Genomic DNA, 22663 nt, shown 5'->3' with positions numbered 1-22663 from the left:
AATCTAATCAAAGAGATGAAAGATCTCTACAATGAAAACTATAGAACATTAAAGAAAGAAATTAAAGAAGACCTTAGAAGATGGAAAGATCTCCCATGTTCTTGGATAGGCAGAACTAATATTATCAAAATGGCCATACTCCCAAAGGCACTATACAGATTTAATGCAATTCCAATTAAAATTCCAATGATTTCTCATAGAAATAAAGAAAGCAATCATGAAATTCATCTGGAAGAACAAAAGGCCCAGAATAGTCAAAGCAATCCTGGGCAGGAAGAGTGATGCAGGAGATATCACAATACCAGAACTTAAACTCTACTATAGATCAATAGTAACAAAAATATCATGGTATTGGCACCAAAATAGACAGGTAGACCAATGGTACAGGATAGAAGACACAGAGACATACCCACATAAGTACAGTAACCTCATACTAGACAAAGGTGCCAAAACATACAATGGAGAAAAGATAGCCTCTTCAACAAATCATAATGGCAAAACTACAAATCCATATGCAGTAAAATGAAATTAAACTCCTTTCTCTCACCCTGTACAAAACTCAACTCAAAATGGATCAAGGATCTAGGAATTAGACCTGAGACCCTTCACCAAATAGAAGAAAAAGTAGGCCTGAATCTCCATTACTTTGGCTTAGGACCAGTCTTCCTTAACAAGACCCCCATAGCACAAGAAATAAAAACAAGAATCAATAAGTGGGATAGATAGATTAAAACTAAAAAGCTTTTTCTCAGCAAAGGAAACAATCAATAATGTGAAAAGAGAGCCTACAGAGTGGGAAAAAGTCTTTTCCACACAAACTTCAGACAGAGCACTAATCTCCACAATTTATAAAGAACTTAAAAAACTTTACACCAAAAATACAAAGAACCCAATCAATAAATGGGTCAAGGAACTGGACAGACACTTCACAGAAGAAGATATACAGGTGATCAACAAATACATGAAAAAGTGCTCATCAGCTCTAGTAATTAGAGAAAGGCAAATTAAAACCACCATGAGATTTCATCTAACTCCAATTAGAATGGCTATTACCGAGAACACAAGCAATAGTAAGTGTTGACGTAGATGTGGGGAAAAAGGCACACTCGTACATTGCTGGTGGAGTTGCAAATTAGTGCAGCCACTCTGGAAAGCAGTATGGAGATTCATGAGAAAACTGGAAATGGACCCACCATTTGACCCAGCTATCCCACTCCTTGGTTTATATCCAAAGAACTTAAAATCTGCATACTACAACGATGCAGCTACATCAACGTTCATAGCTGCTAGATTGTGGAACCAACCGAGATGCCCTTCAATAGATGAATGGATAAAGAAAGAGTGGTATATATACACAATGGAATATTGCTCAGTAATAAAGAAGAATAAAATTATGGTATTTGATGGTAAATGGATGAAGTTGGAAAATATGCTAAGTGAAATAGGCCAAGCCTAAAATACCAGAGGCCAAATGATTTCTCTGATACATGGATGATGATACATAGTAAGGGGGCGTGGGGGGGAAGAGAAGAATGAAGGAAATTTGGATGGTGTAGAGGAAAATGGGGCAGGAGGGGGTGGGGTAAGGAAAGATAGTAGAATGAGACAGTATTACGCTATGTATATGTATGATTACATGAATGGTGTGAATCTACTCTGAATACAACCATAGAAATGAAAAGTTGTACCCTATTTGTGTACAATGAATCAAAATGCAGTCTGTAAAAACAACAAAAAAATTAAATAATAAAAAAAATTTGATTTTAGTCTGAGTAAAGAGAGTTGATTATATCATGACTGGTTTTCAGCCTCATATATCAGGCTTGCACTAATTCTTATTTTAAAATATTTATGGAATGAATTTGGAAAGTGCATATCTTGGTGTATAGACACACACGCGCACACACACATGCACATAGGGCCTTAGTATTTAAATCTTGTCCTGAAACTTTATAGCTCTTGGGTCCATCTTAAATATTAATTATTTTGACATAGGTGTTTTCTTTATAAAATAAATGTGAGTCAAATCATTTCATCCATGATGACAGTTTCTTCAAATGTAGTAGCTCTTGATTTTCCATAGATTTGTAAATTAAATATTATTTTTATGTCTTACATTAGTAAAACCTATTCATTTTCTATCATGATCCCATAGGATAAAGTTCTCATACAAGTGGAAAATTTAGACCTGAAAGTCTTTGTAACTTGTTTATTAGGCATAAGGGAGACAAAGAACTGATGATATTTGAAGATGATTATGGAAGGTGAGGAAAGTGGAGGTGTGGGTTATTTATTTATTAAATTTTTGATACCAGAGATTGAAGCCAGGGGCAATTTACCTCTGAGAAATTCCCAGCCTTTTTTATTTTTTGTTTTGAGATAGGGTCTCTTTAAGTTGCTGAGGGTCCCACTAAGTTACTGAGGTTGGCCTCAAACTTGCAATCCTTCTGCCTCAGCCTCCCAGATTGCTGGAATTATGGGTGTACATGACTGCACCTGGCGAGGCATGGGCTATTGAAGAAAGTTGTCATTACCATGACCAGGAACACAGACTTAAGACTGGGGAGAGCCAAAGGATCTACTACTTTCAATCTCTGTCCTGTGTGCTTTATATTGGAACTCTTCTTAGTTTAACTGGTGGCTTCAAAGAATAATGATAGTAGCGAATATTCACTGTGTGGTAGGTGCTAAGTATCTTTTGATCCCTTTACCAAAGGAAGCTGTGAAGTCGAAACCTCACTTCACAGAGATATTGAGGCACAGAAAGGTTAAGAAAATTATCAAAGATTCCACAAATTAGTGGATCCACAATTAGAACTCAGGCTATTGATTCTACGTCTTGTGTTAGTAACCCCTAAACTTTAATTATGAAGAAGAATTTTCCTGTCACCTTCTCAGTGCTCCTTATGTGGAGGAGATGCAGTTAATAGCTTCCTATGGTTTCTGTTGCAAATCTTGGCATTTATTTGTACTGCCATATCCTTTTCTGCTTGCTTATTAACTTGTTTCCTTTGTTCATTTGCTGACCACCAGGAAAAAGATGTAAGCTTTCTTGGACCTGGGAGGGACAGTGATTAGATACCAGCTGACTTCAGATAACAGTGAAGCATAACAACATATTTGCTGATGTGTTCATGGACTCCTCCCCTCATGAATGGTAATGTGAGCTTCTCATCTGAGTCAGGATGCACTATGATCTTAGATAATCCCATTTCTCTATTTTTATTATCTCTCTGGATTATCAAGTTTCGAGTTTTGTTATGGAAGTGCAGTAAATAAAACTTGCAAAATCTTTGGACTTGTACAGCTAGCTTCTGGGAGTAAAAGAAAATATGCTTTAAGAGTGACTTCTTGGGGGCTGGGGAGATAGTCGGTAAAGTGCTTGCCTTGCAAGCACAAGGCCATGGGTTCGATTCCCAGCACCACAAAAAAAAAAAAAAAAAAAAAAAAAAAAAGAAAAAGAAAAAAAAAGAGTAACTTCTTTAGCACAACTGATAATCCAGACAGATGGTGATTCCTTCCAAGGGCAGAGGTTACCCCCTGAATACAGTTCTGATCAAAAACTAAGATGTTACACATAACCCACGCACACTCTGAGGAATGGAGACAGACTATGCAACATTTAGTTGCTGAGTTAAAGGAAATATCACTCAGAAGCCTCTAATGAGAGTGTGTACAGTGATCCATCTGTAAATATGGCTTGTGTACAATATAATTGTTTGAATTTGGAAGGAAAAGAAGGATTATTTACAGGCCTTTCTTGCAGATGGTGCATGGCCAGCGTGTGGATATATTTGCATGCTATTCAGGCTACAACTTCATTGGGTTCACATTTTCATGACAGGAAGTATTGAGCCATATGAAGGTTCATAGCAAATTCATTTGTAAAAAAAAAAAAAAACTGCTTCTTGTCATATCCATGTGATTTCCTTTATTTTGAGAATTATTGGTGGCAAAGGTCAGTGAGCCAGGGGACATGGTACTTACCCCTCTTTCAGGAGTGTTCTGGTAAATATTGTATTTTGTATCATCAGCATTTCAGAATCTCGAAGTGAATGAAGCTACAGCAGAGAAACTTTCTCTGGACATAAGTTGAAGAAAAGGAAGTGGAAAAGTCTCTGGGTTAGCAATTCAGATCCTGCTGTAACTGATTGTAAGAAAATCAGTTAACCTCTGTGAGTTCTATTTATAGCAAAAAGTGATAAGGATCTGACTATTTCAGAGATTTCCTGAGGACCAAATAAGATTGCTCTTTGTGAAAGGGATATCAAAGTATGTTCTCATTAACGTCAGTGTGCATGGGACTGTGCTAAGCCCTTCAGGGATGAAATATGAACAATACTTGAATCCTCAACTCCAACTAATCAGGCAGATAAACCAAGCACCTAAATAAAAAGAACTAGAAAATTTTAAAATCAGTAAGTTGTTTTTGTGTAAATTAGAGAGTGATTTCACTGTTTAAGACAGGAAGTCTAGAATAGTGACTCTCCGATCTGCCTGTCATTAGAATTATCTGGGAGCTATAAAAACATACCAGTGCCCAGGTCCTTGCCATAGATATTTTGATTTCATTTGTCTGATATACTCTTCCTCCATCTCATAAAAATTGTGCAAGATGTTTCTAATTTGCAGTGCTTCTCAAACTTTAACTTCTGCAGAATCTCATAGAGGGTTTGTTAACCCTCTCCTCTCTGGGAACCTCCCCCAAATATCTGGTCCACCAGATCCAGGAGTGGGGGCAAGAATTCACATTTCACTCAAGTTCTTAGGTGATGCTGATCCTCTACAAGTTATGCTTCAGAACCACTCCGTGCATTATTTTAGTATAGTATTAATGCTGTGCTTGCAATACATATATATATTTTTTTAGGCCAAGAGAAGTAGGTGGACACACAAGTCCATCCTTTGGTCAAACAACAGGAAGAGCTTTACACTTGGAAAAAATGTCTTCATCCAAAGGATGCTTCCTTACACATGTGCTAGTTTGAAATTATCCTCTATGAAGGAAACACATTATTTAGCAGACACCTGGCAAGCAATAATGTGTGCAGCAAACCAGATTTTGAAAGAAACCTTTAGATTTGGGAGGGAACTCAGATTCCTTTTCTCTGCAAATATCTCCTTAAGCAACGGAATGAATGATTCACCTTTCCAAATCCTTGAGTATCAGAATAGCTAAAGCAACATAGCATAATTTTCAGAAATAGAAGCCTATTAAACTTTCACAGCCCATGTAAGTTGCCAGTGAGAAAATGTGCAAAATTGATCATCACATCTTTATTACTTGTAGAGGTTTAGAAGGGCACTCAAGGTTGATTTGAGTTAAAATGTATGAATTGTCGATTTCTTAAAGAGTGTAAATCCTAAATGTCCATGAACATCCATTACAGGAGACTCTAGGGCTTCAGTCACCTTGAAATTAGGAAAAATGAGAAATTTGCCTTGTCGATTTCTTCCTGAGGGTAGATAGATGAGAACTGAGGCTTTGCAGATGTGTAGATGGAATAACATCAGTGACTGGGAAGAGCTCAAACTGTTTTATTTAATCATAGTTTTTCATCATAAATATACATTATAGTGAAAGACAGGAAGTGTTTTTTGGGGGGCAGGGCATCTGTTTTTCTTGTCATGCCCTGTGAATCACAAGTTGCCTGGGCAAAAGGAGTTCTAAATACCAATTAATGTCAAAGTAAAGGGAAATTTCAGTACTTCAAAATTATATTTGATAACCTTGATTATATACATAAAAAGCAGCAATATTGCAGTGGAATAGATAAAACTTAAGCAAACTTGTATAGAGTTGTGTTTCTCCATTTAGAGTTGGACAGGTGTGATATCTTTAGTCTTTCTTGATCTGAATCATATTACTCCAGGATGATGCTGTTTAAGGCAAGTATATTAATAAGGAGGATTAGAGAAAACAATAACACAGAAAGGCAGTTCTATTATAAAGTAGACATTGTAATATAAATTAAATCACCTATAGTGTGCAAAAGACTTTTCAGGATACTCTTAAAAGAAGATTCTTAAAAGACTATACAAATTATAAAACAAATACCAAAGTGACATCACAGTTGGATTTTATCTCTACATGAGGTTTACAACAAAAAAGAACTTGCACTTAAAGTTCTGTTTGAAAAGTGACTTGCAACACTTGTAAAGGTCTTTCTCAGATCTGGATGGACCTTAATACTGAGTCAGTCAAGGTGATATGATGGAATGACATGTGGAGTTTGATCCCCATGTAAGTCTTATTCCTGAGTCTTTGAGAAGAGCATTCTCTTCTGCATCTCCTCTCAGGTCTTCTTGGTTTTGTCTTGTACATGAACCTTCTTCCTCCAAAGCATCTCCTTTTTTATGTGCTCACTCTTTTCTTGAGTGATTCCCACATAACTTCAAATATAACCTTTGTGTTACTGATTCTTGAATACTATAACCTAACCCAGATCACTTTCCTAAACCTATATGCACAACTTCTGACTGATTATCACCTGGTTAGCTTTGTTTTATGGCATTTCAATTCACTGTCCTAACACTCAAAACAGTTACATCTTCTGCATTCCTTGTTTTGATCAATGGAGCCATGACTCCTGCTGCTCCTGTCAAAATAGATAATCTTCCTAAAGAGGATTACCTTTTGCAAATATCCATGAACTTCTGTTAGATTGCACTCAAACACCTCTTGGAGTCATTGTCATTATTATTATTCTAAAATTTTTGAATATGATAATTTTTAAAAATTCAGGAAAGTACAAAGAAAAAATCACAATCAGTTGTCTTTTCTTGTCCACATCTTTATCACCTCCATCACTACCACCCTGTCCCATCATCCTTTACCTGGGTATTCCAGTAGCCTCCTTTTTCTGTTTCTACCTTTGCTTCTCAATGGTCTGGACTCCACAAAGCAGCCATATTGATTTTAAAAAAAGTAAAGTCAAATAATTCCCTACTCAAATTCCCCTTATAAGCCAAAGTAAAAGGCAAACTGCTTACAGTTGCCTATTCGGAGGGCTCTTTCTGAGTACTGCACTCTCTTTCCCACACCTGTCCACTCTGAGATCACCCATCTCTCTAGTCCTTCTTCCTGGTCTTGAAAGATGCCGAACACGTCCTGCCTTTGCTCTTGCTGCTCTGCGTGCCTGGTATGCTTCTTCCCTTACATATCTCCATGGCTTGCTCCCTTTCTTCAAGTCTATGTTCAAATGTCAAGAAATCTTCTTTGGACACTCTGTCTTACTGACAAATCACAGAAGTTCATATTACTATGACCGGGATGAGCAGATGACTTGCCACCCCAAATAGTACACTTTTAAGAGTGAAAAGGAGCTCCAAAGAGATAGGAAGTTGGGATATAGGTCATACACTGGGTATGTCCCCAAAACTGGGATATATGGTTGTCCTGCTCTTAGTATTGCTTTCTTTTTTTAAAAATTTTTTCTTTTTAGTTATATATGACAATAGATTGTAGTTTGGCAAATTATACATACATAGAGTACAACTTATTCTATTTAGGATCCCATTCTTGTGGTTTAACATGATGCAGAGTTACCCTGGATGTGTATTCAAATACAAGGCTAGGAAAGTTATTTCTAATTAATTCTACTGTCCTTCCTATCTCTCTCCTGCTTCCCTTCCCTTCATTCTCCTAGGTCTAATCCAATGGATTTCTAATCTTCCCTTCCCCACCCTCCCTTGTTTTGGGTTAGCATTCACATATCAGATAAAACATTTGGCCTTTGTTTTTTTGGGATTGGCTTATTTCACTTAGCATGATATTCTCCAGTTCATTCCATTTACTGGCAAATGCCATTATTTCATTCTATTTTATGGCCGACTAATAATCCATTGTATATATATACTACATTTTATTTATTCATTCATTGATTGAAGGACGTCTAGGTTGTTACCATAGTTTGCCTATTATGAGTTGGGCTGCTATAAACATTTATGTGGCTGCATCACTGTAGTATGCTGATTTTAAGTCCTTTGGCTATAAACTGAGGAGTGGGATAGCTGGGTCAAATGGTGGTTCCATTCCAAATTTTCTGAGGAATCTCCATATGCTTTCCATAGTGGTTGCACCAATTTGCAGTCCCACCAACAATGTATGAGAGTAACTTTCTCCTCACATCCACGCCAACATTTATTATTACTTGTAGTCTTGATAATTGCCATTCTGACTGGAGTGAGATGAAATTTCAGTGTAGTTTTAATTTGCATTTCTCTAATTGCTAGTGATGTTGAACATTTTTTTCATATATTTTTGACCATTCAAATTTCTTCTGTGAAGTGCCTGTTCAGTTCCTTTGCCCATTTATTGATTGGGTTATTTGTTTTTTGGTGTTAAGTTTTTTTGAGTTCTTAGTGTAAACTGGAGATTAATGCTCTATCTTAGGTACGGTGGTAAAGATTTTCTCCCATTCTATAGGATCTCTGTTCACATTCTTGATTGTTTTCTTTGCTGTGAAGAAGTTTTTCAGTTTGATACTATTCCATTTCTTGATTATTGATTTTGCTTCTTGCACTTTAGGAGTCTTATTGAGGAAGTTGGTTCCTAAGCTGATATCATGGAGAGTTGGGCCTACATTTTCTTCTAGTAAGCACAGGGTCTCTTGTCTAATGCCTAGGTAGTGAATCCACTTAGAGTTGAGTTTTGTGTAGGGTGAAAGATAAGGGTTCAATTTCATTCTATTACATACGGATTTTCAGTTTTCCCAGCACCATTGTTGATGAGGTTGTCTTTTCTCCAATGTATGTTTATGGCACATTTTGTCTAATATGAGATGACTGTATTCATGTGTGTGTGTGTGTGTGTGTCATCTATTGTGTACCATTGGTCTTCATGTCTGTTTTGGTGCCAATACCATGATGTTTTTCTTACTATAGCTACTATAGCTCTGTAGTATACTTTAAGGTCTGGTATTGTGATGACTCTTGCATCAACCTTTTTTTTTTTTTTTTTTTTTTTGCTGAGAATTGCTTTCTGGGCCTTTTATTTTTCTAAATGAATTTCATGACTACTTTTTCTATTTCTATGAAGAACATCATTGAAATTTTAATGGGAATTGCATTAAATCTGCATAGCAATTTTGATAATATGGCCATTTTGACAATGTTAATTCTGCCTATCCAAGAACATGGGAGATTTTTCCATTTTCTGAGGTCTTGTTCAAATTCTTTCTTTTGTGTTCTGTAGTTTTCATTATAGAGGTCTTTCACCTCTTTTGTTAGATTGATTCTGAGTATTTTATTTTTTTGAGGCTATTGTAAAGGTAATAGTTTTCCTGATTTCTCTTTCAACTGATACATCATTGTTGTATAGAAATGCAATTGATATTTTGGTGTTGATTTTATATCCTGCTACTTTGCTGAATTTGTTTATGAGTTCTAGAAGCTTTCTAGTAGAGTTTTTGAGGTCTTCTAAATATATGAATTTAGAAGTTTTTCTAGTGTTTTGAACATGAAGGGGTGCTGTATTTTGTCAAATGCTTTTTCTACATCTATTGATATTATGTCATCAGCAAATAGGGATATTTTAAGCTCTTCTTTTCCTCTTTATATTCCTTTAATTTCTTTCTTTTGTGTAATTGCCCTGGCTAGGGTTTCAAGGACTATGTTGAATAGAAGAAGTGAAAGAGGGCATCCTTGTTCCAGTTTTTAGAGGGAATACTTTTAATTTTTCTCTATTTAGAATGATGTGGGCCTTGGGCTTAGAGTATATAGCTTTTACAATGTTGAGGTATGTTCCTACTATCCCTAGTTTTTCTAGTGTTTTGAACATGAAGGGGTGCTGTATTTTGTCAAATGCTTTTTCTACATCTATTGATATAATCATATGATTCTTGTGTTGAAGTCTATTGGTGTGGTGAATTATGTTTTTTGATTTCCATATGTTGAACCAACTTTGCATCCCTGGGATGAACCCCACTTGAATATGGTGCAATATCTTTTTGATATGATTTTTATGCATTTTGCCCGTATTTTATTGAGAATTTTTGCATCAATGTTCATCAGGGATATTGATCTGAAGTTTCCTTTCCTTGATGTGTCTTGTCTGGTTTTGGTATTCGGTGATACTAGCCTCATAGAATGAGTTTGAAAGTGTTCCTTCTTTTTCTATTTCCTGGAATAATTTGAGGCATATTAGTGTAAGTTCTTTTTTGAAGATCTTGTAGAACTCAGTTGAAAATGTATCTGGACTGAGCTTTTCTTTATTGGTAGGTTTCTGATGTCTTTAATTTCATTGCTTGAAATTGATATGTTTAAATTTTCTATGTCCTGGTTCAATTTGGGTAGGTCATATGTCTCTAGAAATTTATCAGTGTCTTCAAGATTTTCTATTTTATTGGTATGTAGATTTTCAAAGTACCTTCTGATTATTGTCTGTATTTCAGTGGTATGTGTGGTGATATTTTCTTTTTCATCATGAATTTTAGTAATTTCGGTTTCTCTCTCTTTTTCTTCATTAGCTTGACTAAGGGTTTATGAATTTTGTTTATTTTTTTCAAAGAATGAACTTTTTGTTTCCTTGGTTTTTTGAATTATTTTGTTTCAATTTCATTTATTGAGGCTCTCACTTTTATTATTTCCTGTCTTCTACTGACTTCAGTGCTGGTTTCTTCTTTTTCTAGGGCTTTGACATTTACAGTTAGGTTATTTAGTTGGTGATTTTCTGTTCTTTTAAATGAATGAACTCAATGTAATGAACTTTTATCTTAGAACTGACCTCATAGTGTCCCAGAGATTTTGATTTGTCATGTCACCATTCTCATTTACCTGTAAGTATTTTTAAATTTCATCTCTGATTTCTTCAGCTATCCATTGGTAATTCAGTAGTGTATTATTTAGTCTCCAGGTGTTAGAAGAGCTTCTATTTTTTATTTTATTGTTAATTTCTAATTTCATTCCACTATGATCTGATAGAATGCAATTTATTATCCCTTTTTTGGTATTTGCTAAGAGTTGCTTTCTGGATTAAAATGTGGTCTATTTTAGAGGATGATCCATGTGCTGCTGAGAAGAAAGTGTATTCATTTGTTGATTGATGAAATATTCTATATATGTCTGTTGTCTTAATTATTAATTGTATTTTTTAGTCCTATGGATTCTTTATTTAGTTTTTTTTTTGAAGATTTATCGATTGGTGAGAGAGCCATGTTGAAGTCACTCAGTATTATTGTATTGTGATCTATTTTATTCTTGAGATTGTGAAGGGTTTGTTTGATGTATGTAAATGCTCCATTATTTGGGGAATGAATATTTACGATTGTAATGTCTTGTTGATATATAGTTGCCTTAAGCAGTATGGGCTTCTTTGTCCCTTCTGATTCATTTTGACTTGAAGTCCACTTTATCAGATATGAGGATAGAAACTCCTGCTTGTTTGCAAGGTTCATGTGAATGCTTTTTCCTAGATTGTTTTCTTTATAGTTTATCTTATAGTTCTCTGACATAGAACAAATTTACATTCTATATATTTCTTGTCTGTCTCCCCTCCTTACAAGTTCCTTGAAGAAACTGTTTTCTTTGCTATTGTGCATTCAGCACCATGGACAGTACTCACCACATCGTAGGTTCTCAAGTTTTTTAAAAAAATTAAATTAATTGTCAAGAACAAACCCATATTCTCAACATCCATAATTAGCAATTGTTAACATATTAGAATATTAGTTTTCAATTTTGTAAAAATTATAAATATCCACCATCAAAATTAATGTCAGGAAGTACAAAAACTCCTAAATCCTATCTCCTAGAAATTCCCATTTTTTTTTCCTCTTCTCAAATTTTTTTATTGGTATATTATAGTTGTACATACTGATGGGATTTGTTGTTACATATTCATACATGCACACAATACACAATAAAACAATGTGATTTGGTCAATATCACTTCCCCCAATACTTCCCTCCTCCCTCCCCATGTCCGACCCTTGGTTCCTTTCCTCTACTGACATATCTTTTATTTTCATGAGATCTGTCCCCATATTTATTTTCCTTTTTTCTCTCTAGCTTCCACATATGAAAGAAAACATGACCCCTTAATCTTACCTGTTTGGCTTATTTAACTTAACATAATCATCTTTAATCCCATCCATTTTCCTGTAAATGATATAATTTCAGATTTCTCTGTGACTGAATAAAACTCCATTGTGTATGTATACCACATTTTCAGCTCCATTGTATGTATATACCACATCTTTTATACCACATTCATCTATTGATGGATATCTAAGTTGGTTCCATAGTTTGGCTATTGTGAATTGTGCTGCTATAAATATTGGTATGCATGTATCACTGTAGTATGATGACTTTAATTCTTTAGGATAAATACTGAAGAGTGGTATACCTGGGTTATATGGTAGTTCCATGCCTGGGTTATATGGTAGTTGGTGGGAAAGTTCCCACCAACAGTGTAAAAGTGTCCCCTTTTCTCCACATCCCCTCTAGCATTTTTTATTATTTGTAGTCTGATGACTGTCATTCTGACCTGTTGTGAGATGAAATCTCAGTGTTTTGTTTTGCATAAAAATTCCCATCCTGTAAACACCATTGTAGATATCTTCCATTTGGATTGATAGAAAGGATAAATAAAGTTTTATTATTGATGAAATTCTAAAATGAAGGGTAGTTTGTTAATTTTGTTTGATTTAAAAGTGGGAAATAAATGAAGTAAATATTTCTTTAAAACAAGAGATTTTAGTTTTTTAGATTTCCTTTAAGGATGGAAAAAGAGTTTGTAGAACTCTTAAAGGTCAGAGTAATTTATTTAAAGCTACATATATATATGTGTGTATATATATATGTATATATATACACGCACATGTATACATATATACTATATATTTTAAAATATGCTTTTAAGTTTTAAAAAAGTGCTCTCATAATTTCCATTGCTCCTTCCTCTTTTCTAATGATTATTATTATTTTTTAGTTTTGTTGTTTTTCTTTGAATAGATACAGTTGTTTAAGGATTGGCTTTATATATAGGTTGATTCATTCTCACTACCTGACTCCTTATTAGGGTTTATTTATTGTGAAGATCTTTATATGATCTCTTTTATTTGGTTTCGATTTCACTGTCAGGCAAACTGTTAAAGAAATGCTCATGGCTAGTATGTCACTTGAGTTATACTTTTAGGTTACACTTTCTTATTGAACCTATATGCAGTACTTTATCTTCTGGCACTTAACTTTCTAGCATCAGCAACCTGATTTTTTTTCCACTCTGTGAAGAGATCCCTCCTATCACCACACACACCACACATTTTGTTTACCTGATGACTGAACAGGTTATTTTTTTTCCTGTTGTTTCTCTTTTGAAGATCAAAAACTTTATGTAATTTTTCCTAGAGGTGTTTTTTTTTAATCTTTTTTCTAAATTTCCCAGAACATATTATGTTCCTTTAAATCTGAAGACTCATTTGTTTTATCATTTTGGGGAATTTCTTCAATTATATTTTTGAATATATCTTGTTTCATTTGCTAGAGTCTATTATAACACATTATCCCATGTTGGGTCATTTATGTATGCAATTTCTATAGGCTTTGCCTAATGCCTTTAATCTTGTTTTTATAAATTACAAGTCACTGTCATGACTTACGTCTTTTTCTATGTTGACTAATATGATTTTCAGTGGTGTTTATTTTGTTTTTTATTTTAAACTTGATTTAATTTCATTCTATTTTATCAACTGGTCTTTGGGGTCTATTTTTTTCTTTTGAGTTGCTAGTCTTTAGTCATTCTATGGTATGAAGCAATTCATTTCCTTTATTTTTATTCATTCATTTTCATTTGTCCTATAGTTAGAAGTCTTTTTCTGGACTTTGCATGCATGTTTTCTGCTATAATGTTTGCCTACTTTCCATGTAATCTTTTTTTTTTTAAACTTGCTCAAACTTGAGTGACTCTGACTACTGTCTCTTTATTGTGGTATGGGCAATGACTTGATCCTCCCAGAATACAGTCATCCCTCTGTATCCAGGGGGAATTGGTTCCAGAACCCCATGAGGATACCAGAATTCATACATACTCAAGTCTCATTATAAAATGTTGTAATATTTGTGTGTAAACTATAAACATCATTCTGTATACTTCAAATTATCTTTAGGTATTTATAATACCACATGTAATACAAAATTATGTAAATGGTATTTACAATGTAATATTTAGTAAACAATGCTAAGGAAAAATATCTGCACGTGTTCAGTACATATACAATTTTCTTTTAATATTTTCAATTCACAGTTGGTTGAATCCCATGTATGTGGGATACAGGGGGCCCATTGCAATTTAAGAGGAATTCTTTCTTTCTTTCCTCTCTAAGCTATAGTTAAAGGATGGAATAGCTAGAAAGGAAAAAGCTCAACATTCTTAGAATATTTGAACGGTGCTCATTCTCCTAAAAGAGGATTAAAAATCTGAGTTTGCCTCCTTACCTAGTAGGGAATGTCCTATCCTGGAGATTTTGGGTCACTTCTCACTTCTGAAAGAATGTTCGCTCCATTTCTAATTCTCCCAGTTTCTCTTGTTATTCCTTGGCCATAGTTTTTATTATATTTCAGTAAATTAACTACATAGGCATATCTATAATGCTTTTTTTTCTTTCCAAATTTACAGTGGCAGTGACGGCGTGCTACTCCTTACACGTCCCCTTTGCTTCTGTCAACTCAAACACCAAACTTTTGCAGGATGCTGCTGTCATGTTTTCTTCTTCTTTATATTCATTCACAAATTATTTTCACTATACCTGGAAAGCTCTTTTTCTTTTCTGTTTTCTTTGCCATCCCATTATCTGGCCAGAGAATTTTTACCTACATTTAAAGATACAGTGGAAACACAAACATTTCCTTGAAACTTAAGGACTTTTTCTGGTTCCCACAGGCTAATATATAGATTCTCTCACATTACAGGGATTATTGGTTTGCATATTCTTTTTTCAGACTAAAACCTTATATCTCTCTTCCTACGGAAAATGTACCTAATTTTTTCTTGTGGAGTAGACAGATGAACATCTAGCATTCGGCAGTTTGTGTTGACATATGCATTTAAAAACAACTGCAAAAACAAAGTCACCTAGTTTTTAGAGCACGATTGCCATTAAAACTACCTCTAATACATATGTATTGTGCTTGTCTGGGTATGATAGACCAGAATCTCTCAAAATGAAGAGGCTAATGGAGAACATACTTTCCCTTATCCCTTATCTTTTAGAATGGGTGTAACTTTCTTAAGATGCATTTTCAGAACTCCTGAAATAACGGCACCTGCTGCGGCCATCTTCAGGGAAAGTATCTGTGATTGACTTGTCTTGGCCATAGTGCCTGCTGTCTGAGTGTGAGAAAATGCCTCTAATGAATGGGGGAGCACTTCGTGTCCATGCAAGTATTTCACTATGGTGGATATTTATATGGACCATTCTCTTCTCCTCCTATAAGCAATATTATCAAATATTTCTTTTGTTTTCTGAAATTATTCATGGACATTTTTCTCAAGCAACTATACCCAAAAAGAAGATATAAGAAATAATCAGTGAGACAATTTCCTACAGTGCCTTTTGATTACCAGAGAAGAATGTCAATGAAAACAATAGCGATTCTTAGCAAGTGTAGTGAAATGATGCTCATCTTAGAGTAGAGGTTATTTTTAAGTAGAGAAGACACTTCTGTCATCCAGTAATGTGCTATGTCAGGCCACAAAAGACAACAGCCATCTAAAGTTTGTCACAAATGGCTAGCTATGATAAAGGCTTCTTGCTTTCAATTTAAAAGTTCTTGTAGTTCTGACACTAGTTAATGCTTGCCTATCAAATGGTAAAAGTAACTATTCAAAACACCTCACCTAGATCAACACCAGCAAATACTTTGTATCAAGCCAACTAGATGTAAAAATTTTCTAAATGTGTTTATGAGACATCAATAAAATCTAAATATTCATATTATTTACATTAAGGATTAGGCAGAAAACACGTATCAGAACAAAACTGTGTTTCTTAAAATATTACTTAGAATCATACTTATCTTTATGTGGTTAAAATAGTAAAATTTCATCTAAGGTTTTGAGTTATACATTTTGATTGCTGTGTGGATTAGACTGGTAATTTATTCAAATGTTCATGTCTTTTGGGTTATGGAGACACAGGCTAAGATCAAAGAAGATAAACATTTTGGTTAAGCAGTCAGTCTAATGAATTCTGGAGCAATTTTCTCCAAGTCGTATAAAACAATACTTGAAGCTCTTATTCTTTTCTTATAATGTGATCCACCCAACATTATAAATCAGAAGCATTTTTTTCAACATTACTTCACACCACCTGTAGGATAAAACTAGGAAAGACTGATGCATAAGTTCACTTCTTTATCATGTGTTGGCTGTGATGTAATGTGCTGCTTGATATTCAACCCACTGTTTACATTTCAATCTTTAGGATCCAGTAAAATTCAACAATGGCTGCCATTTCTGTAGAATCTCCTCACATTAGTCTCAGAAAATTATTTACAGCAGGAGTTTCTGCATACTAACATTGCTGCTGTCCATAACAGGTATCGTGTTGATGAGCTTGCAAATTTTTAAGTAGCCTACTTGATTGTGTAGTAAAATACAATTTGGTGTCATTTAAACAAATTTCCCTTTGGAAAATTGATTTTTAAACATTTGCTTAATTCATTTTTGTTTAGTGCTATTTCTGCCTTTTGTTAAAAGAGTCCCTTGCTCTTTTATGTTGTGGTATTCAATTTCCTAAATAGTTTTTGGCTTATAATTTAGCAATTTTTGGAAATAAAAAAATAAAAATATACCCTGCTATATAGACAGTCTGGATCCAAAGAAACCCACTGGGCCTTAAAAAACTGCTTCCTCAGTCCCCAACACAGCACTTCCATATGGATGTCATATTACTCATCCTGAATGTGTCATTGCTGCTTGCATCTGATTTATATATCTATAGAAGTTGGGCATGTTCCCATTGCAGACGTGAATGATGAAAGTTTTGAAAACTTAGCCAATAGCATCAAGCTGTTTGGTTATATAAGCAAGGATAAAAAGAGACTTTGAAATAAATAAGCTTTTTTATGATCACATTAAATATGTATGTTGTAACATAAAATATCTCAAGGTTTTACAATGTACGTGCACAAGGCCCTGAAGATATCTCTTTATATAGTACAAAACCTCATAAACTGTTCATCTGACCAAAGAATATCCATCTTCCCTTTGTGGTCGGGGAGAGAAGTGAATGTAAAAGCTGTGTATAATGCAAACAGTTCTTTCCTCAGGGCACTGTTCTCTGAAATAGTTCACCTTAATGGCTACCCTCATTTATGTAGTCACTGTACTTTCTTTGATGGATCATGATGACACTGAGAGACTCTGAAAAAGATGAGAGCATCATAGCAGTATTTTAATACATGCAGAAACTTCTCCATCACAGAAGTATAGCTGGTTTTGGGCAAGGCCTACATGTTCAGACTGATCTACACATTTTGATTGACTTATACAGCAAAACTGGAAATTCACCCTCATGCCAACACATCAAAACATAACCTTACCTTTTAAAAGGTTAAGTCTACTCAGGTTATTTTTTTGTATGTGTTTATATAGAGCTTTGATCTGCCAAAAATATCAAACACTGTGGTTCTCACTTCCTTACAGCAATCTATTCATAAAAATATTTGATAGATATTTTACTTTATAGTTCAAGTGAAGTTTGATTCAACAACTATTCAGTAATGTTACTTTTAATTAGACTTAAATTAAGGATTTTATTTATAGATAATGGGAACTGGTAAAAAGTGTTGTAAATTGATGTATGCCTCAATGTTACCTACCACTTATTATAAAATAAAAATTACATGAAATAAGAAATTGTCTTTTTTATATGATTTTGCTGAACTGAGAAGAGAACTAAAAATTAATATAAAATAGAGGCCATCAGGTTTTCCTAATAGCTGGGCTAATTTTTCTGATCCTGTGATGAATCTTATTCTATGATCATTCATAGAAGGAAGTAAAACAGTAATATAAAGCCAGAAAAAGAATGTAATACTGTATCACATCTATAAGAAAACATTCAAGAGAAAAATATCTACCTAATGATGCTTAGGTAATCAGTGTCTGACAACTAATTTGACTCATTCCCCTTGCTCCTTCCCCTGGTTCCTTCCCCTTGCTCCTTCCCCTGGCTCCTTCCCCTGGTTCCTTCCCCTGGTTCCTTCCCCTGGCTCCTTCCCCTGGCTCCTTCCCCTGGTTCCTTCCCCTTGCTCCTTCCCCTTGCTCCTTCCCCTGGCTCCTTCCCCTGGCTCCTTCCCCTGGCTCCTTCCCCTGGTTCCTTCACCTGGCTCCTTCCCCTTGCTCCTTCCCCTGGCTCCTTCCCCTGGCTCCTTCCCCTGGCTCCTTCCCCTGGTTCCTTCCCCTGGCTCCTTCCCCTGGCTCCTTCCCCTGGCTCTGGCTCCAGCAATTCAGTTGACTAAATTGTCACAATCATTTTGCTACACTAACATTACAAGAAGGTGAATGTTGGAGAAAATAAGTTATTTTAGTTCACTTTTAATCCTTTTTACACAAATATATGCATTTATAAACCACTTATAGTATTGTTTTGTCTGTGCTCTGAGTGTACAAAAAGGGCATACATACTTACTTTCCCCCATTGATACCATGTTAAATTTATCCTTGTTGATATATGGTACCTTTATTCTTTCTTATATAAAAGAGTTTTAAAAAGGAAAGGTTAGTGATGTTCTCCTGGGAAGTGAGGTGCCAAAATTTCTACATCACTCTAACAGTAACTTTTTCATTGTCTGATAAAACGGCTGCTCAATTCAGTCAATTTGTTGGGGGAAAACAGTCTGATAGGTTGGATAAAGCAGATAAAAAGTGGCAGCAAGCCTTAGTATTCTGCACTAAGGGCAAATCTGGATCTTCCCACTTGTCCATGATCTCAAGGTCCTGTGCTCCTCTGCTTTCCTACTTAGGTTTCGTAACTCAACATTCATATTGTCTAGTCTGTTCCATTTTCTTCTTTGACTGACTGCTTGCTTTAGACTTGTTTTAGAACTTCATTGTCTTGGCAAGAATTCTTCTTCCTATTCTGTGCTCTCATTTGGAACTCAGTAGAGGTTCAGGGACTCCCCAGCTTCTCCTGCTCCTGCTATTTGCACCCCTTTCTATCTTGTAAATGCTTATCCTTGAGCTTAAAGACGAGTGACTTAATCAAGCACGAATTACTGGCAGGGTTGTTTTGGATATGGATACCCTAGTATTTCTCTTGTTCTATTAATTACTTAATTGGAGACAACTTTAGGTGAACATTTTGCATGTGAAAATCAAACCAAGAGAAAGAAAGAAGGAGATGATTTAAATCAGATATGTGTAAAGTACCTAAGAGAGTACTTGGGCATAGAAAATGCTCAACAAATAATGGTTGTTATTATAGGGATCTAAATATCATTAAATGGTAGAGCTTATTTTCATGTTTCATTTCTTTTTTATATTTTCTATTTGGATTTAGCTTACTATAAGACCAAGACATTTCTTTTGTTTAAGATAATAAAGAACAGGGAACTGCTTTCTGACTCACTTATTGGAGGTGACCTACAGTCCTGAGAGAACTCCACACCTACTTCAAGAGGCCATATTGCTGACAAAGTTGTATAGAGTAGGGCAAGAGGCAGGGCAAGAAGTGGAGAAGGAATTGACTCCATCCCTACAAATACATCACAGGTCCCATACAGATGAGAGCCATGATGGCACAGCTGTTGTACTGAGAAAACAAAAGATGGTTAGGAAAGGGAGTTGTGTGTCAAACATTTGGTCTTGATTTTCTTTTAAGAAAATATTAGGACAGAAAACACTGTAAATACAATATATTTCACTCATACTTTATGGTCTATTTTTTAAAGAACAAATATCATCTGGGACTAAGTATAAAAAAGAATTCATTTCCATAACTCTCACAAAATTTTGTTATAATTGCATACTTTCTGAATGACCTTTAAGCTATGATAATGTTTGAAGCTGGCTTTCCCAATGGATGTGTTGCAATTATAAGGCAATAGTGATAATAGCTCAGGTCACAGGTGGAATAATTGAATATCATTAACAATGACATTTGATTATGTTTCTTCACTTTTTTCAGATGATATGTCAATTTCCTCATGAAATCAGAGACCATGGGGATTCATTATTGCTAGGGTGGATGGTATTGCAGTTTCATAACCACGTAATAAATTAGCATTTAATACTGAGACATTTCATCCTAAACTCAGAAGTTTGCTTTGTTTTAAAAGGTTTTTTTTTTTTTTTTTTTTTTTGGTACAAGAAGCAGTAAGGAAAATGCAGGAGGTAAAAATCATCTCCAAATAAATGGATCTTGGATTTTTGAAATTATTTGATTTGCCAGAATATTATTGTATGCTAAAAAAACTAAAAGGAAGTCAATATATAATATCACTGGGCCCAAATTCTCTTGAGTTCACCAATTATGTATAATCCTCTGTTTCCAGTTTTTTTTTCACATACTCCTTTCTTCATTCTGGTTCTTGTTTTTTTAAAACTTGTTTCCCATGCTAAAAGGAGTCATAAGTACAAAGTTTTACACATACTGAGAATTCTCTCAGAAATGCAGATTGGTATGAATATCAAGAAAAAATATACTTATCACATTTTTTCCTAATTGGTTTAATAATTATTTTATTAGGTCATGTACAACTTAGATTACGACCTTCATGGTCAGGTATTTTGTTTTATTTTGTTTTTAGATATTGCGGTGAGTTAAAATGCTGATAAGATACTATTGAAATATTCACATTTTGGTTTCCTTATCAACCTAAGTGTATTTCTTTTGGGGTAAGAATTTTATTTTTTATTTAAAACATAACTCAGATTTAAATGGCTGGACTATGCGTGTTGATCTTTCTCTATGTGTATATGTGTATGTTGGCATTACAGAACCAACATCTTGCTATAATGAAGGTTTTGGAGTTCTTCCTTGGTTAAACAATAAAATTACAAAATACATTGTATTATTGTTAAATCTAATCTTTTAATATAGAACGATGTATCTCTCAATCCTTTAATACATATTTGTTATTCATTTTCCTTCAGGAGAAAAACAAAGGAAAAAGTCTGTGTCATTCAACTTGTGAATGAACATATAATGTGACATTTTACAGTTTATTTATTGACTTTTAGTCCTTAGAAAAGTGTCTAAGCCTGCTTAATTTGCTATTAAATGAAAAATAGACTGTTTTTGAAACAGCTGCAACATTGTAGTGCATTCATACGGCTTCATGCTTGTCTTATCAAGAGCAAGATATTAGGAGAATTTATGATATACAAGGAAATGCCAACTGTGGTATTCTGTTTCATGGATGCTTACTCCTCAAATCATTATTCAATAGTTGCTTTTAGTTCAGGATTACATTTAGCATCACCAGAAAAATTTAGACAGAAACTTGCAAAGTATGATAATAACTCCTGATGGTTATTTGGGGTTGTCAGAATTTTTACTTACAGTATGGCATTACCTATGTTGATGGTTATGTGAAGCCACTTCTTCAGGCATGTTGCTGTTTGACCTTGAGTGACTAATGCCAAATAAAGGCAAAAGTGATTCTGAAATCAAACCTAAGAAGTGTTATGAGTGGCTAAGTAGGCAACTTAGTAGCTGTCTCCAAAGCATTCTTATCTATGTCAGTGGGCATTTTTGAAGCAGCTGGAGGCTGGGACTGGTGAGTATGTACTTCAGCTGGGTACTTCAGTGTGGGAACCCTGTCCTTTCCTTTTGGCCCTTATAGTCATTTCTTAGATCCTTCTGTAGACTAATAGATATTTTTACCAAGATATAAAAAAATATGTTCAGAATTTTTTTGAAGTTTTTCATTTTAAGTCTCAATTCTTAATTCAGGGGGATGGAGAGAAAAATATTGGCAAATGGAGAGATACTTGATTTAAATATTGTTTGTAAATATGGTGTTTTAGATATAGAGTTTTCTAGAAATAAACATTTGTAGCAGAAATCTTCCCTCACGATTGTAAGGTAATAAATCTGTTCAAAACAAAAATACTTTTAACATTTCATCACAAATCCTATCTATCTATATGTCTACTTATCATGTGTGTACTAATATGTTGTTTAACTCATAGAAGGTAAGTTGCAGACATCATGACAATTCACACCTAAATACTTCAACATTCATCTTACCAAGTGTCTTTGTTACACTTAGAATAGTCAATGGTAACTCAATCATCTCATCTAATATATGTTCATATTCAAATTTCTGTAATTATTCCCAGAATGTCTTTTAGAGCTGAAACAAATGTTTTGATATAATATTTTGTAAAGTGAATCAACTTCTCATATCAATATGTTATAATTCTATTTTCTCAAAATAGTAATTGGCCATTGAATAGACTTGAGCTTCCATGGCCCCAAGCCACCAACTAAACTCACTAGAGTAATTTGCTGGAATGAGAAATGCTAGCTGCCAAAACCAAAGAATGTTAATCAGCAACCAGCCTGACCATGATTTCTGAGGTGCTAATCACTTGGAAAAATTACCTCTCATTGGCTCCATTTATAGATAATTACTAATTGAAAAGCAGCTAGAATAGTGAGAAGGTATATTAGCATGTTAATAGGTCTTTGTGCCCAAAGGCTTTCGATTAT

This window comes from Sciurus carolinensis, chromosome 2 (assembly GCF_902686445.1).
Source record: "Sciurus carolinensis chromosome 2, mSciCar1.2, whole genome shotgun sequence".
Classification (NCBI taxonomy): domain Eukaryota; kingdom Metazoa; phylum Chordata; class Mammalia; order Rodentia; family Sciuridae; genus Sciurus; species Sciurus carolinensis.
This window is presented reverse-complemented; position numbering follows the sequence as displayed.